Here is a 16,427-nt window from a genome sequence, read left to right as displayed (position 1 = left end):
GGGCGCGAGAGATTTTTGGCATGCCAAGAGGAGACAAGTGATTTTTACCAAGCCGTCTGGAAATGGGGGGGTATACTGGTAATTATTGCACATTCCCTAGCTCATTGACCATTTCATCACAGTGTGCCCTTTGGAATGTTGCACCCCCCCCTGCCTTCCCTACATGCCTATGAAAAAGTCCTGGCTACTGTAATGCCACTACAGGTTTTTAAGGTGCCTCTCTTGATAAGTGCTCACCCCTTGGTATTCTACTGTCTGGTCCAAATAACGCTTGTGTCCCATACCCCCCCCTGCTTGTCTACCACCCCACGGTTCTGCCACAATGGAGCCCCGGAAGTGACGGTAGCCATGATTTTTTCGGGGTGGGGGGGGGGGCAATGTGACGGGGTTGGAATTGACAAAAATGGTGATTAATTATTTAAAATGGTGAAAAAGCAGTTGCGTAGCCATGTGAGGGGCCTCCCATGTGAGAAGTTTTACACCCCCCCTTTTTTTATTTTTAGCCCTTGCACTCTTTTATCCAATTTTTGACAATTTTGTCAAAGCTCGCCCTCTTTGAAAGTTACATCCCCATCACCCCCCCTCCCTAAATAGTCCTGTCTCCGACATTGTCAAAAAGGCTTTAAAATTTTAAATTTTGGCAGCCAACCCAAGGCAAACATATTTTTAAAAACCTCAAAACATGTCTTTCGTACTGACCCCCCCACCCGGTTCTGCCACAACTGATTCCCAGTAGCCTATATAGTAATGGAGCCATTAGCGCCAATCTGGCTTAAAATGGGGGGGGGGGCAGTCGGCATGAATTGTCAAAAAGTGCCTGAAAAGAACAAAAAAATAGGTAATTTTGCCGAAAGGTGGGAGGCATGCTCCCCCCCCCCCATTAATGCTCAACAGTTGCGTAGCCAAGAAGGGATGGGAAATATACTCCACTCCACCCCCCATGTGATAGGTACCCCCACCCCCTTAGTATTTTAATATTTAAAATGCCCGATACCTGACCATGTAAGTACACTGTGTCCTGTGCCCGCTTGCCCCACCCCCTGTAACGGTGCATGATGGAACTGCAAACTGAATTAGGGGACGGGAGGGGTTCAATGGACAATACATATGTCATAAAATAAAATATAAACATAAAACAAGGCAAACTAATCATTTAAAATGCTTCATAACGATGCATTCACGTTTTATGGGCGTTAAACTTGATTAGTCAATAAAGTAGCATAATAAGCTATAGAGTTTAAAGGCAACTTTAACTACGCAAAATTTTAACGCCCAGAAAAGGTAAATAACGAACGTTTACTTATTTTTTCTGGATTTTTTTGCTGAGGATGGTAGTTTATAGTGTTTTACTGCCAATTAAACCGATTTTTAAAAAAATTTCAATTCTTTTTTTAATTAAAAAAAATCCATAATTACAAGAATTTTCATTTCGACAGAAATCGGTAAACGAAAGAGCGCACTGGAATACATTTGGTTTTATGGGTACTAGGCACCTTCCATAACTGTCCTTTATGTGTATTTTTGTTGAAAATAATTACCAATTGAAGATGTGAACACTTTGCAGCATGTTTAAATAGAGAAACGTATTTTAAAGCACTTTTTACACGTTTTGTATACCAATTTCTGAACTAAAAATGAAGTTCGATTTTGTTGTTGTTTTGCGTTTTGTTACCTGCTTTAAATCTCTGCTGAAATAGCGCCATCATTAACACCTCTCATACAAACTATATCGTTTTCACTACAGTGTAAATTGTGTTGTAGGTCAGTTGATTTGGGGCAGGGTATAGAACGAGTTTATAGGGGGGATCATCTTAGAAATTGTTACTACTTGATTACTGAATGCAAGATATTAAAACATAAAATCTGACCAACTATTAAGGGCTACGGCCCAGCTCTGCCCGAACCAGATGCTATATTGTTAGCTATTGTTGGTGGACCGCATCTGGATAGTTGACAGTGGACTAGCTTCGGTTGACAAAAAATCTTACCACGGGCAGATGACGATCAACTTTCCACAACGGTATTTTGACCGAAGTTTTGGATTAATTAAAAGCTGAGGATGGCTAAGCCTAAAGCCCAGTGTAAGCATGGTAAGCCCGAGTGTAAGTAAATAATTTACATGTTATTTCTCATTAGTCACAATAGTGAAATTCTCATCTCATGCCTCACGTCCGGGCGTCCGGCATCACGGTGTAGGTATGTCGGATACACGGTAGGAATGTTCAGGATTCTATTTACTAGTAGTTCGAGGTCGGTTGCTCAAACTCATACTGATATTCTCCAAAATAGGCCTAGGGCCTATATTGCAGAGTAGTGAAATTCAGCTTGATTCAGTGATCCGAGCGCTATTAAAGTGTAAAGAATTAAAATTGTTTTAAAGGTTGTGCAATAAGTATGAGCCCTGGTGAGAGGGTAAAATTGGGGGGAAGAGGAAAGAAAATGTTGGAAAGCCGAAGGGGGGGGGGGCAATTTTAAAAGTTGATATGCATGGTGGCAAAAATATTGTACAGGGTAAAAAAGTTATATTTTGTTCAAAAAGTATAAAATTTTGTTTTATTTACTAACAGAAAACCTATGATGTGTTAGGCTACTGCAATGAAATGATTAGTTTCCCGTCTCATTTTTTTCAGTGAAATATGAAGTCATGATTTCATTATTCATTATTTTGAAAAATTTCATTATTGTCAATAATGTCAAAACTTTCATTTATATGGCTATTACCTATATTGTTGATGAAACACCATCTCAAAACAGGCATTAATGCTTAGATCATCATTACAGACATTTTGCAACAGATTGAGAAAAGATTTGAATTTGTTTTATTAAAATGAAAAGAAATTTGCAATTTTTGTAATCACTAGAAACATGATGAGGTAATCCTTAAATTTCCATTATTTACTACATCCTCTACCCCTACAACTAAGAAAAACTGCTGATTATGATCAGCAGGGGATGTCAAACATTTTGAGAGTTTCAATTTTGATTATTTCCATCTCAATTTTCAGGTAATCAACTTATACGAAAATAATGAAAGTTTTGGTCAAATTGAAAAAGTTATGAGGGCGGTGACAGGAAACTAATCATTTCATTTCATTAGCCTTATGCTGCCGGCTGCCTAAACTGAGATGTACATGGTATTCAAAGGTCGTACATATTTTTTATGATTTTTTATGACATTATCATTCAAATCTTTTTTTCTCCATTCCCTATTCAAAACAACAATGGCATATTGAATTCATTGTCAAATTTCAAGGTTCGAATCCCGGAGGTGCCAAGTGACTTCTTTGTGAAATTGTTCATCTTCTCTCCTTTTTTTTTTTTTCTTTAACTTCCAATATCAAAAACCAGGGTTGGGTGTTAGGGTTAATATTAAGCTATTCAATGAGGAGGTAGTTTCTGTGGCACAGCCATATTAAATGCTAAGCAAATTTCACCAGAAAGATTGAGTAAATTTCCCTGTAAAATCTAGACTATGCCATAGTCGATTTTTGATAAATAAAAATGTGTTTTTTGATCATTATGAATACATTCAGTTGAACTCGAAATTATACTGATATTATTTTATTACATCAAAATACTATACTATAGTAAATACTGGTTATGAAAAAGTTTAATTATTATTAGTGACAGTAACAGTAAAGTATACGTAGGCTTATAATTTTTTGAATACAACATATTATAATGGCACTTCAATACTGAACAGTTCTGATTTTAGAATCTACCAGTTTAAAAATCACTTGGGAAGCCAACAAACAGAGGGAGTACGCTGGCTAAAAAAAGATCAGATGTGAAAATCTATCAATTGTACTTTGTGCACAAACTGATTAAATCAGAGTTTTAAGAGAATGCACAATGGGCAAGTGGACTACGGAGAGTGTAAGTCTATCATGTAAGATTGACAAATAAACCGGGGTAAATGGCAATTTCCATGGACATTAACGTCTCTTGGAATTCTCCTTATAGCTTAAAATCTTTAAAAAAACAGTATATCAAACATAAGTGTAATTCAAACTTTTGAAATGCAAGAAAGTGCTAAAACCCCCACAAAATTTTCAGGGATAAAAATGGGGATGGCAGAGGGTAAAGTCCTGGATTAACTTAGTGTCCCTAAAATGACTACAAATGGGATGAAAATGACAAATAGGGACAAAAATTTGGCTTTGTCCCCTCACACTAAAATCCTAGCTATGCTACTGCACATTGTTGTTATAAAGTTATTGGTAATAATATGGTATTAAAACTTACCAAAATTAAAAGTAAAATATATAAATACATCATTGTGGCCCAGAATTGCTCGCCTATTTCACACCATGCAGCACTGCATAATAAAATTAATGCTCTTATGAAAGTTCCACTGCGATTTGTTCATTGCCTATTATTTTATGACTATTAATACCATTTATAATCTTACAAAAGAACAACAAATATATCTTCAATTTATAGCAGTTGAATATAAAAATTGCTGTTGCAACAATCAAATTCACATGATTCTAGATTATATATGACATGATAAATTTACCAACTTTTATTGGATTTAATTTTACAGAACTGAGTATATTGACACTTTTAAAATAATGAATCATGTAAAGACTGCAAAGAAAAAAAGAATTTTCTATTGACTAATAAAGGATGTAAAGTTATGGCTATTGCATTATTATAAATACATGTACATGTACTACTTGTGAAGTTGATGTAGCCTTCAGAATATAATATTTGCAAATGATCCAAGGGGAACATGAAAAAAATCAATGATCCTCTTTTTTTATTATTCCCAAAGTTAATTGTTAATTGTTACACACTGAATAACTCACTATTTATAGGTGGAATTTCTGTTCTCCTTGAGAAATAATGGGATTTCTCAAATCTCTACTGAAATCAGTCCATTCATCCAGTTGTTTGATTCAAATTCACAAGGTGGATGTTTTTTCACCGTTGGGCACTTTAATATGACAAGGTTCGAAATGTCACCCCGGTTTGACTGACAAATTTGCCAAAAAGTTATTGCTAAAACAATAAAATACACTTTTTCTATAGTGAAATTTTGTGCAGAATCTGAATCTGAAGTCAAAAATGCCTACAGTGCTTTCGTTTTCAAAATCCAAAATTCCTATGGCAATTTCCTATACGAAAAAGTGTGTCCATGGCTCTAAAATGGGCATATCAGGTTGTTAAAAAATCCAGGCTTTTTGATATAGACAGTGAGCACCAATAACTCAAACTTGTTATAGCCAAGTAGCTTGGGCACATCAAGTTTGAATTTTAAGTACATAGGTTGATTATTAACAAAGTCTGGATTTTTTTAACAAACGTATGTATTTTTTTCACGCCCTTGAAAATTAAGAGGTAGGGGTTACATTTTGTGATTTTTCTGAATATTTATAAACAATAATAAATACAAAATTATTATCAGCATTTAGCTTATTAAATGCTGAATAAAATGAGGGGTAGGCCCTAAATCTTCTTTGTAGTACCTTCTGATCAAATTTTATGAATGTTACAAACCGTTTGTTGTCCGAAAATTGAGTTTTTTCGTGAATCTTTTGTCATGGCAAATGCCCGGGCAAATGTCAATTTCCAGTGACCATTACAAGAAAAATAAATGATCAATATAGAAAATAATGGTTTTGACTGAAAAGTACTACCCTAAATAATGAATAAAAGTGATAAATGGATCATCACTAAAGGTTAAATGGGTATAATCAGTGATTCTAAATGAAGGACCAAAATTTTGTCACATGAAAATGGTGTTTTTCGCACAAAATGACCCAAAATCAATATTTTTCTCAAAAACTTTACTAGATACAAGATTTTAAGTGGTAAAATTAGAAACTACAGACAATTTTACCCCAGAAATGATAAGCATATGTTTTATTGTTATTCAAATCAGTCAAATCGGGGTGAGTTCTTGAATGCTGCCATATGTAGGCCTATGTGTCACATGACCATTGAGAATCTTGTACCAAACCCTCATTTTACAGTTTGTTACCCCATTGCCTGGGATACCTGTATAAAGTGATTTTTTTAGTGGGGCGGGGGCACAAAATCAGCAAAATTGCAGGTTTTAAATATTGATATCACATTTTGGATGTTTTTTCAATAGGCCTATGCATTTTTTTTCCAGATTTGCACTTGGCAAGGCAGGTCAGTATATTATGATAAGTTGCCTGGGGAAGTATTCTTTAGGTGAATTGTTTTTGGTGTGCAAGAAAAGTAAGTGATTCAACTGCTCTTGCAAAAATTGTGAAATTGTCACCCAAATTAATATTTTATGCTTTGCAGCACAGATATAATTGGAAAACATGTTCCAATCATTCTGTGTTTTCAGTCACCTATGGTCACAGTGGTTTACAGTATTGGGAATGAAGGTCATCCAATGCACATAATATCCTACATGTAGCACACTGTCCAAGAACCCAAGTCAGAGCCTTTAGCATGTTTTAGGGGACTTCTGCAATGTTTTGCAAAGAACAAGGACAAGCTAACATATTTGTCAGAGCATGATATGGAAGCAGAGCTGATTCATACTGGTTTTGGTTTTTGTATTTAGTAATAATAATATTTATCTAGGCTTATTTATTTAAAATAAAATAAAATAGATTTTTTATTTTAAATTAATTAATTAATTAATAGTATTTATCTAGGCTTATTTATTTAAAATAAAATAAAATAGATTTTATTTTAAATTAATTAATTAATTAATTTATTTATTTATTTAAATAGTAATTTATTTATTTAATTTATTTATTTATTTATTTATTTATTTATTTATTTATTTATTTATTTATTTATTTATTTCCTTTCTTTTTTTTCCTTTTTTAGAATCTTTCTGTTAGAACCTTCTTTTCATTCCTTTACAGTTTCACTATATTTTAATAATTAAACCCCTAGTCCTTTTTTGTTTTCTCTCTTTCCTTTATGTTTTTACTATAGGCCTATATATTCATCCCTGCTGTGGTAAAATTTCCAAACAAGTGTGGTTTTAAAATGTTCACCATAAATGTATACCAAGAATCACTTCCTACCATTAGACCTTCCAAAATTGCCCCCCCCCCCCCATTTTACCTTACCCCGATGGCTCATTATTATTGCACAGAGCCCTAATCATGCTAATGCATGGATAAGTCTTAAAGGCCTGTTCAGTGATTTGCTCATCTGGATGATCGTAAAAATCATCAAAATTCAGATTTTGGTACCTTTGTCATTGTCATAGATGTGCTTCACATAGCCTGCCTGTGGTTCAGCCGAAAAGTCGTGTACATCAGACATTTTACACCTAATCTATAATTTTCTTTGTTTTTTGCGAATTTTTCATTTCAAAAATACCAAATGACAATGACTTATCCTTCACTTTTAAGCAATTTATACACAATTTTAATATTTTTACACTTACGCTGGGATCACTGAATGGGTCTTTAAGTTTAAACTATAGGGCCTCACACCCTCAACATCACCAAGAATGATAATCAATGCAAGTACCCCCCCCCCACGGAGGTCGATGTACTTTCAGTCTTCTACTGTGTGGTTTTATTTTTTGTGACATTGGTCTTAGGCTGTTGAAATTTTACTCTTTTTTATCTTTTCTATATTTTTTCTACAAATTTCCAGGTGTGTAGGGTGAAAGGATGCAGATTTTATGGCAAGAAAGCAAGAAAGTGACAAATTGGGCTGCTCATGCTGTTGAAGCTCAGTTGAAAATGGGTGTTATGATGGACTCTCTTTGTGCAACAAAGCAGATATGAAGACTACCTCCAAGGACTCAAAGTACAGAAATCCACAAATGTGCCTATATCCAAGTTGCAAAAGGAAGAGAATAGCAAGTACATTCACCTCATCGATCGTCATCTTCCTAGACATGGTCTTTCAAAGCAACGGTATGAATTAGCTTGAATTGATCAAAGACATGTGAGTTGTTAGTCATGTTAGTTGTCAAATTTCTTCTTTTGTGGTTTCGTAGGCCTATGTGTATCAGGGCATATCCCTGCAAGTAGCCAACATGTTTGTGTGTGTGTGTGTGGGAGAGGGGTAGGAGAGTGGATATGAATAATGAATATTTTATTAAATACCTGTGTCTATGAGTCTGTATGTCCAAGACGAGCACTACCTACATGTAGTAGGCCTAGTTAGATATAGGGACAAAATTGACCAATTTTGTGATGTTTGTCTCCCATTATTTTGGCTCATTCAGGTACAAATTGCAAAGTTAATTTTGTGCCCATATGTATACTGGTAAAGTTATTTTGGTAACAGGCCAGCTGTCCAAGTTTGCAATTTTGCCCACCTTGGTAATATTGTCCACTGCTAGACATCAAAACAGCACTCAACACTAAAGTTAATGACATTTAAAAATATATTACTTTTTGGCAGGAAGGATACTTTTAGGATGAGTCTGGCTTTTCCGCTGCATATTTCACACTGTACATACCATTTGCTATTGTGATATTGGGCTAAACTAACTAAATTAAAACCAAATTACAATGACAGTTTCACAGATGTTTTCAGAAACGGTAAATATATATTTGTTTTACAATTGTTAATGTTTTGTAACAATTTAAACACGTACTTGGGACATATTGTTTTTAAATGATGCAAAAAATCCAAATTCTTGGGGGTCAGTCATTTGCCGATGTATAAAATATAAATAATAGCCGTCAAGCGGCCATCACGTCACATCACGTCACATTTGTGTGAGGCATGAACACTTACAATACCTCTAGTAGCTACACAGCCATAGGCACTGCTGTCTTGCCCAGTTTTAGCAAATATTTTTGCATTCAATTAGTTTTCAAGAGTAATTAAAATATTAATCTGTTTCCAAACTATACTTTTTGTTGCAGTTTCTGACTTCTGCCCAGCTATGCAAGACTCTATCCTGATTTTGAAATTGGTATGTATACCATAATTTTGTTCATGTAGCTCCAAAATCTAACCTTCTTGATCTGAACACAGCTTTAAAATACTACTTTCCATGCCACACTGTTTGCATATAGCAAAATTATTTAACAACAAAAGCCTCAGGGGCTGTGCAAAAATTATGAGCCATGTTGGGAGGGTAAAATTGGGGGCAGGGAAGACATTTTTGGCAAGCCTAAAAGGGGATGGGGGAGTAATTTTTGGCAAGCCAAGAGGGACAGGGTGGCAAGCAATTTTGGCACACATTCATTTTAAATAAAATGCTCTAAAAAGGCTTTACACGTAAACCCTTAAAATAGGCAAATTCTCCTGCTCATCTATGTGTAAACAGTTTATGAGCCAAAGTCGGTAATGCAAAGTCTACAGTGATCATAAACAAGAAGGTTGATGTTTCAAGTCATGCTCATTATTATGTATTTTATGTAATTTCTATGGCTTCCCTGTTTGGTTGCAAACAATGAATAAAATATCATATCTCAATTCATTGTCATTTATTGCTTTCATTTTGCTTTACAGACTTTCCAGATGAGTGGTTTCAAAATGTAGAAGACGATGCCAAGAATATTGGGAAGGAGGCCACCTCACCAAAAGAGTGGCGCTTGGTGATAGGGATGCTGAGCAAATAACTGTAGGGCCACCAACAGATGACCACCAACCATCAAGATCACAGCGAGTGACACGATCCACAAGTACAAGATCTGATACTTACCCTGCTATCTTTTCGCCAGCGTTAGCTGGCTATGATCTAATTCGGAGATCGTCTTTTATTTGCTAAAGAGATTACGGGGTACTGGTTTGAATTACTTTATGGAACTTTTTATGAAAATATATAATAGACCTGTTATTGGATTTGTAAGAAAAAGAAAGTATGTTTTGCCGCCAACGTTGAAAACAGTGATTTCAAAAGTTATGGTTTGAAGGAAATATGACATTAAAAGTTCATGCCAGGCCTATAATAGTTTCCACAGCATATCAACGAAAGAAAATTATAGAATCCTTGTTATCAGGCGTTCTTAGATTTACATTAGCAGACCTCCTGGAGATCAGCAAGCATGAGATGTGAGTGTATTGATAACATGATTAAAACCTTTATGGACGTAAAGAAAGTAAAAATATCCTATATCCTGTATCGTTTTATGGATAAAAATGACTCAAAATGTCATTTATGAAATAATTTATCTTAAACATCATCTTTTCAACGGGAAAAATTGATGCAATTTCAGGGCCTATTTTTTGATATGGGTATAATTTATATACATGTAGGCCTATTATAATTGAACAATATCAGTCTTTATACATTTTATAATGTGCTATATTAAGTATAAATTGCAATTAATATAAAATTAATGTGCATCAGAGTAGAATAGTTTTAGCCAATTAACTAACAACTGCATTTCTTTATATTAATTGAGCTAAGGGTAGCCTAAAAGGCAGAAAAGACAAAAAGACAGAACAATTTGGAGTAATTAATTGACAGGAAGTTATAGGAGTTGTTTGGTTTGCTGTTTCTGTGTGCATGTTCTCATCATTGATGGTTTGGTGGACTGTCATGAAACATGATGGATCATAAAAAAGAGTGATCCTAAAAAATGCCACCACCCAAACTTATTACAAGGCATCTTCTGCATTGAAGCTGGCTTTCCCTTTAAAGGGAATTTTTATTATTTACTGAAACATTGCTGAGCCATGACGTTAATATTTCAAGTGCAAGCAAGAAAGTCACATTAACACCAGAAGATGGAGAGTTTCAGGTCACCTTCAGATTCATTTAAGTTACTGAGGTCAGAAAATCATAAACAGTGTTTTCCCAAGTGTTTTGCATGGTCCGTTTTAGCCATCAGAGAGACTTCGTCTGAAACTCAGAAAAGAAACTCTAAGTAATAAGGATGAATATATGTCATTTCATGATTTCAGTCATGCTTTGAAACCTGATGATCATAAGGAGCCATGACCATTGGATTACCAATGTTAACTCTGTCATGAATACCATCCATTATTTTTATATGCTGCCCCAACTGTTGACAACTGTTCATCTGAGTAGGACAATTGTTAAGCTTGTGTATTTGTGCAACTATAAATAAAAAGGTGACCTGATATTACCCATCATCTACTGTTAATGTGACTTTCCGGCTATAGTTTGGTTCACCTGAAGTTTGGAAGTGATGTCAATTCTATAGACCACTTTACATTATTGTTTATCAACAAAGGCGAGTGATTGGTCTGTCGATATGCCCGAACGAACCGCTTCACTGTTCAATGGCTTTCTTGTACTATATGAAATGTGGTGGGAGATTTAAAATACACATGCCCTGAGCAGACTACGATGCGCACGAACACTGCAGGGCAAAGAACAATGGAAAGTACCATAATGCGTGCGCATACTGTCGGGCAATGACGTCACATGTCAAGTGGTCTATATTATAGTGTACCCATAGACTCACAGCCTTCCAGTGCAGGTATAGTGCGTGATTAACTTTGTGCACACAATTCCATCCTGCAATCAGTGAAATACAAAACATGGAGCTAACAAACTTGAGGTGAACCAATGTATCATTTAAAGATTAAATGCTTCAGCTTTTAAGTGTTTTGTTTTCAAGATTCTAAATGTCTTGATTCACATGCATTGTTTTATATTTAACATTTAAAAGTGTAAGTTCATGTGTCTTCTTTTTCAACATTTTGCCCTTTGCAGCATATTTTACTGTCAAAAAATAACTATTTTTCCTTAAATCACATTTTCAGGATTTATTTGTGCGTGTGTGCATGGATTAGGAGTTGTCCATAGGTGTGTTTGTTTTAATCATGTATTAAATAAATCTTAATATAATTCCTTGCATCCACATCAAAGAAACTTTCATAAATGGGACAAAGTTGATAAGAAATCGAGGAAAAGCCACTCAGGGAAGCATGTTTTGAAACTTTGTTTATGTTTTGTAATGACTTTACCCAGCAAACACAACACGTTTTCGACATCATTCGCAAAAGGTTATAAAATTCAGAAAACGTTTAAATGTTGGGTTATATAAAGGGTATATTAAGAGTATAAAAAGTTTTCATAACAATAAAAAACATTTTCTGATAATCTACTGGCCAGTACACACAAAATGTTTTACAGAAACTTTAAAATGTCGGGTTATATAAAGGGTATAAAAACGTTTTAATAACATTCCAAAAACATTTTTGAAAACTTGATACAAAACAAAACATTCTATACATAATGTTATATTGGGGTTGAAAAATGTATGTCCAAAATATTTGCAATAACGTTTTAAATACATTTTCATGACTTTTATATAACCCGACATTTAAATGTTATTAAAACGTTTTGTAAAAAAAAGTTTTAAGAACATTTCTGTGTTTGCTGAGTGCAAATATTTTAAAATAATGTTATTTAAGTGTTGATAAAATATTTAGCAAAAAATGTTTGCAAAAATAGTTAACAATAACATTTTGAACACATTTTAAAAATATTGTTATAGTGTATTTTCATACAAACCGTTTTCATGACCTTTATATAACCCAACATTTAAATGTTATTAAAACGTTTTGAAAAGAACATTTCTGTGTTTGCTGGGTGCAAATATTTTAACATAATGTTATTCAAAATATTTGGCAATTCGTTTGCAAAAATAGTTTACAATAACATTTTGAAAACATTTTAAAAATATTGTAGTAGTGTGTTTTCATACAAAACGTTTTAAAACGTTTTCATGACATTTATATAACCCGACATTTTAAAATTATTGAAACGTTTTACCTAAACCAAAAGCCAAAATGTAACTTATTTAAAACGTTTTTGTGTTTGCTGGGTAGTAGATTATGTTTTGCTCACAAAGTTCTATTACAGTCCTAATGTATGATTTCCTTCAAATAATACTCAAAATGCTGAAATATAATTTGCCATTTAAGGGGGTACTACACCCCTGCCCAATTTTGTGCCTATTTTTGCATTTTACTCAAAATTATAGCGCATTGGTGACAAGTAAGATATGTATATTATAGGGCAAGGCCTACAACTACTGGAAATTTCATTTCAACACAGACAACAGTTGTGGAGTTACAGTCAAAAATGAGGGAAAACCAATATTTGATCAATAAATCAATAACTACTTGCCTTGAGTTGCTGAATTTTCAATGCAGCAGTTGTAGTCATTGCCCCTATAATATACATATCTTACTTGTCACCAATGTGCTATAATTTTTTTTTTAAATGCAAAAATAGGTACAAAATTGGCCAGGGGTGTAGTACCCCTTAACATGCAGTTCTATTGGATGTCCAACTTTGCTCTGTTCACCTAACACAACTCAACACAACAAACACAACTAATTTGGCTGACTCCATTTAGTTGCAAGCTAATGTGTAAGCATTACAAATATGGCAAAATCAAGTTTAAAAAAGATTAGCCAATTTCATGTTACATATCGTACATTATGGCTTTAATAGTACGCATGTCCACTAAAAATTGAGGCACTTTTAAATTGACTCAGACCTAACTTATTGGGTGGGAATTGATGAAAGAAACATTTTGGCGTTTAAGTAATCTTAATCGGACATGTCATTACAGAGATATGGCTTTCGAGTGTCACAGTTTTATATGGCTGATAGAACATGTTAAAAAGTTTAAGTCCAAAAAGGAATACTAACAGAAAGTGCAATTTTAAGGTACTTTTTCTTAATGTATTTATTAACTAGCATTTTCTGGAACATTATATTTGCTTATACAACATGAAATAAGATCATCCTGAAAATTTAAGCGATTTTGTTGACATATAACGAACAATATAAGACCCCAAAAACCCATGGTTTGTTTGGTGGAACCTCAAGCATGATCATAGATGGCTGCCATGGAAAATATCTCCATAGAGAGCTGAACAATAAGGGCATTATTTCAAATGGATAGCGGAAGTCTTTAACATTGTTCAATCTTTTAAGGTCAGCACATTTTATCTTCAAAAATGATTATATTTCATCATGACATAAGTTTGGTAACATTAATCACTATCAATTTTGAAAAATTTGCTCTAACTCAAAAGGTTATCTTTACTACATTGAGCAATATACTGTGTGTGCGTGGATGCCATGATGTAGCATAATCTAAAATGGACATGGTGGTCAGAAGTACTTAATTTGAGATGGGTTTTGGAAGGCTTAAACATTCTTTAATTCCTTAAGGGATCTGAAATGAGCGTTTTGAGCGTTTCGACAGTATTTTTTGTGGGACATGAGAGCACGTCAGACATATCGAATTGCATTCTGAATACGAAGAATGTCTTTCTGATATCAAATAATTTTCATTTTTTGAAATTCAGGATATAATACAAATTTTATGACAAATTATTAAAAATGGATAATTTGCACATTTTTGATATATAACAGTCCTCAAAGTAAATTCTATAAATCTAATGATATATTCTTAAAGTGTATGTAGCTGGGAGGAAAAACGACGATCAATTGAAAATTTTGACCTTTCATATTGAGGATATAGATTTTTTTCCCCAAAAGACCTAATTTTTTGGTGTTTTGGTGAAAAAATCCATATCTTCAATACGAAAGGTCAAAATTTTCAATTGATCGTCGGCTTTTCATCCCACCTACATACACTTTAAGTATAAATCATCAGATTTATAAAGTTTACTTTGAGTACTGTTAAATATCAAAAATATAAATTTTTTTTTTTTTTTTTTAAAATGTGTATTACATTGCGAATTGCAAAAATCAAAATTATTTGATATCAGAAGGACATGCTTCAGTATTCAGAATGCAATTCAATATGTCTGATGTGCTCTAATGTCCCACAATAAATACTGTCCAAACATTCATACCCCACCCCTTAACATCCTGCACATTTTGTCTTCAAAAATAGTTAAATTTTATGAGTACAGTCCAACCTCTCTTCTCCGGCCATGATGGGACCAAGCATTGTCCGGATAAGTGAAAAATCCGGATAAGTGAATTACATGTAATTCTGCATTGACTGTCCCAAGTACTTAAATGGTGACAACAAAATATTGTTTAAACATGGCGTTATAACAGTAAAAGCTGGCTTTAGAGTGCTTATTGCAACATAGATGTCATTCTAATTAAGCATTCAGAGCATGGAATTACCTGTGGTAAATCATCAAAACATATTTCCCTGTGAAGATTTCACATCCGGATAACAGAGAGATCCATATAAAAGAGGTCCGTATAAGAGAGGTTGGACTGTATGTATGTTTGCTTGTCTGAATCAATCCAAATTTGGAGATAATTGTGTTTCAACACCTGATGCCCAGAATGGTGTCATTTTAACGTGTTGTAGTTCTCATCTCATTAATTTTTTCTTTAAAAATAGTTTAGTTATGCATCACGTGAACAGAGTTTTGTTGTTATCTTCACTGAGAAATACAGCCATTTATAAAATTTTCGGTCAAAAAAAGTTGCACTTTTCTACATAGGCTTTTTATGCATGACTTTTGGTTTCAGATTAATCAAAAGGAATGTTTTTATTGGTTTTATTAAAATAACTTTATGAGAACTTAAGATGTTCATGAATTAATTTGAACACATTTCAAACATGTTTTATAGTTCAGTGAGTAATCATATATAGCCATTTATGAAATGTTATTTATCAACAAATGTTGCACTTTTCTAAATTGGCTTTTTGTATGCATTAAAATGCATAAATTTAACAAGTTTTTCATTCTAATTAAACTTATTAGGAAGGAACAACTGCAACTTCAATGACAAATCTTGTGTTCATTGATTAATTTTACCAACGGACCAACAGATTCCTGGTTAGATCTTTTATGCTGGATCCCTATACAGTCATTGGTCATTCCTCGAATGGTTCAAAAACATTTATATGGGTGGCCATAATCAAGACTCAGCTAGTTATAAGTGGACAAGTGAGGGACAACACCACCTTAAAGGAGTTTGCAGCAAATCCTGCAGCATGCAGGGCACCAGCTTGACCAACAGCAGAGAAGAACAATGCTTGGAAGCAATCTCACATGAAGGAAGGCCTATTTATTATTAAAAGACATTAATAAGCTGCAGCATTAATTTTAATTTATTCACTGAACCGTAAAAACTGTTTTTGAACGTGTCACACCTAACCTAAATCAGGAAAAGCTTAAATTTAATTTTAATTAAATTATGCTTCTTTTTGATTAAATTATACTCACTTAAAGGGAAAAAATTGTCAAACACAAATTGAAGCATTCAAGCCTATGCAGAAATATGCAATTTTTTTGGGGGCCAAAAAGTTCATAAATGGCTGCATTTTGCAATGATTATGATCAAAAGTAGCAACAAAAACCGCTAACTTGATGCAAAACTAATTCATCTATGTTCCAAACTTTATAACAAGATAATTTATCAAGCCGTTTTTGAATTATACTAAAATGTCGGGGGGGGGGGCCTTACTTTTTTAAACTGTTTATAATGTCATTCTCAGTGAGCAACAACAGAATGAGCATAATTATAGAAGCAATGCATAATTATGATGATTTAAAGATAAAAAGATTTTATTGCAATG

This window comes from Amphiura filiformis, chromosome 13 (genome assembly GCF_039555335.1).
Source record: "Amphiura filiformis chromosome 13, Afil_fr2py, whole genome shotgun sequence".
In the NCBI taxonomy this organism is placed as follows: Eukaryota; Metazoa; Echinodermata; class Ophiuroidea; order Amphilepidida; family Amphiuridae; genus Amphiura; species Amphiura filiformis.
This window is presented reverse-complemented; position numbering follows the sequence as displayed.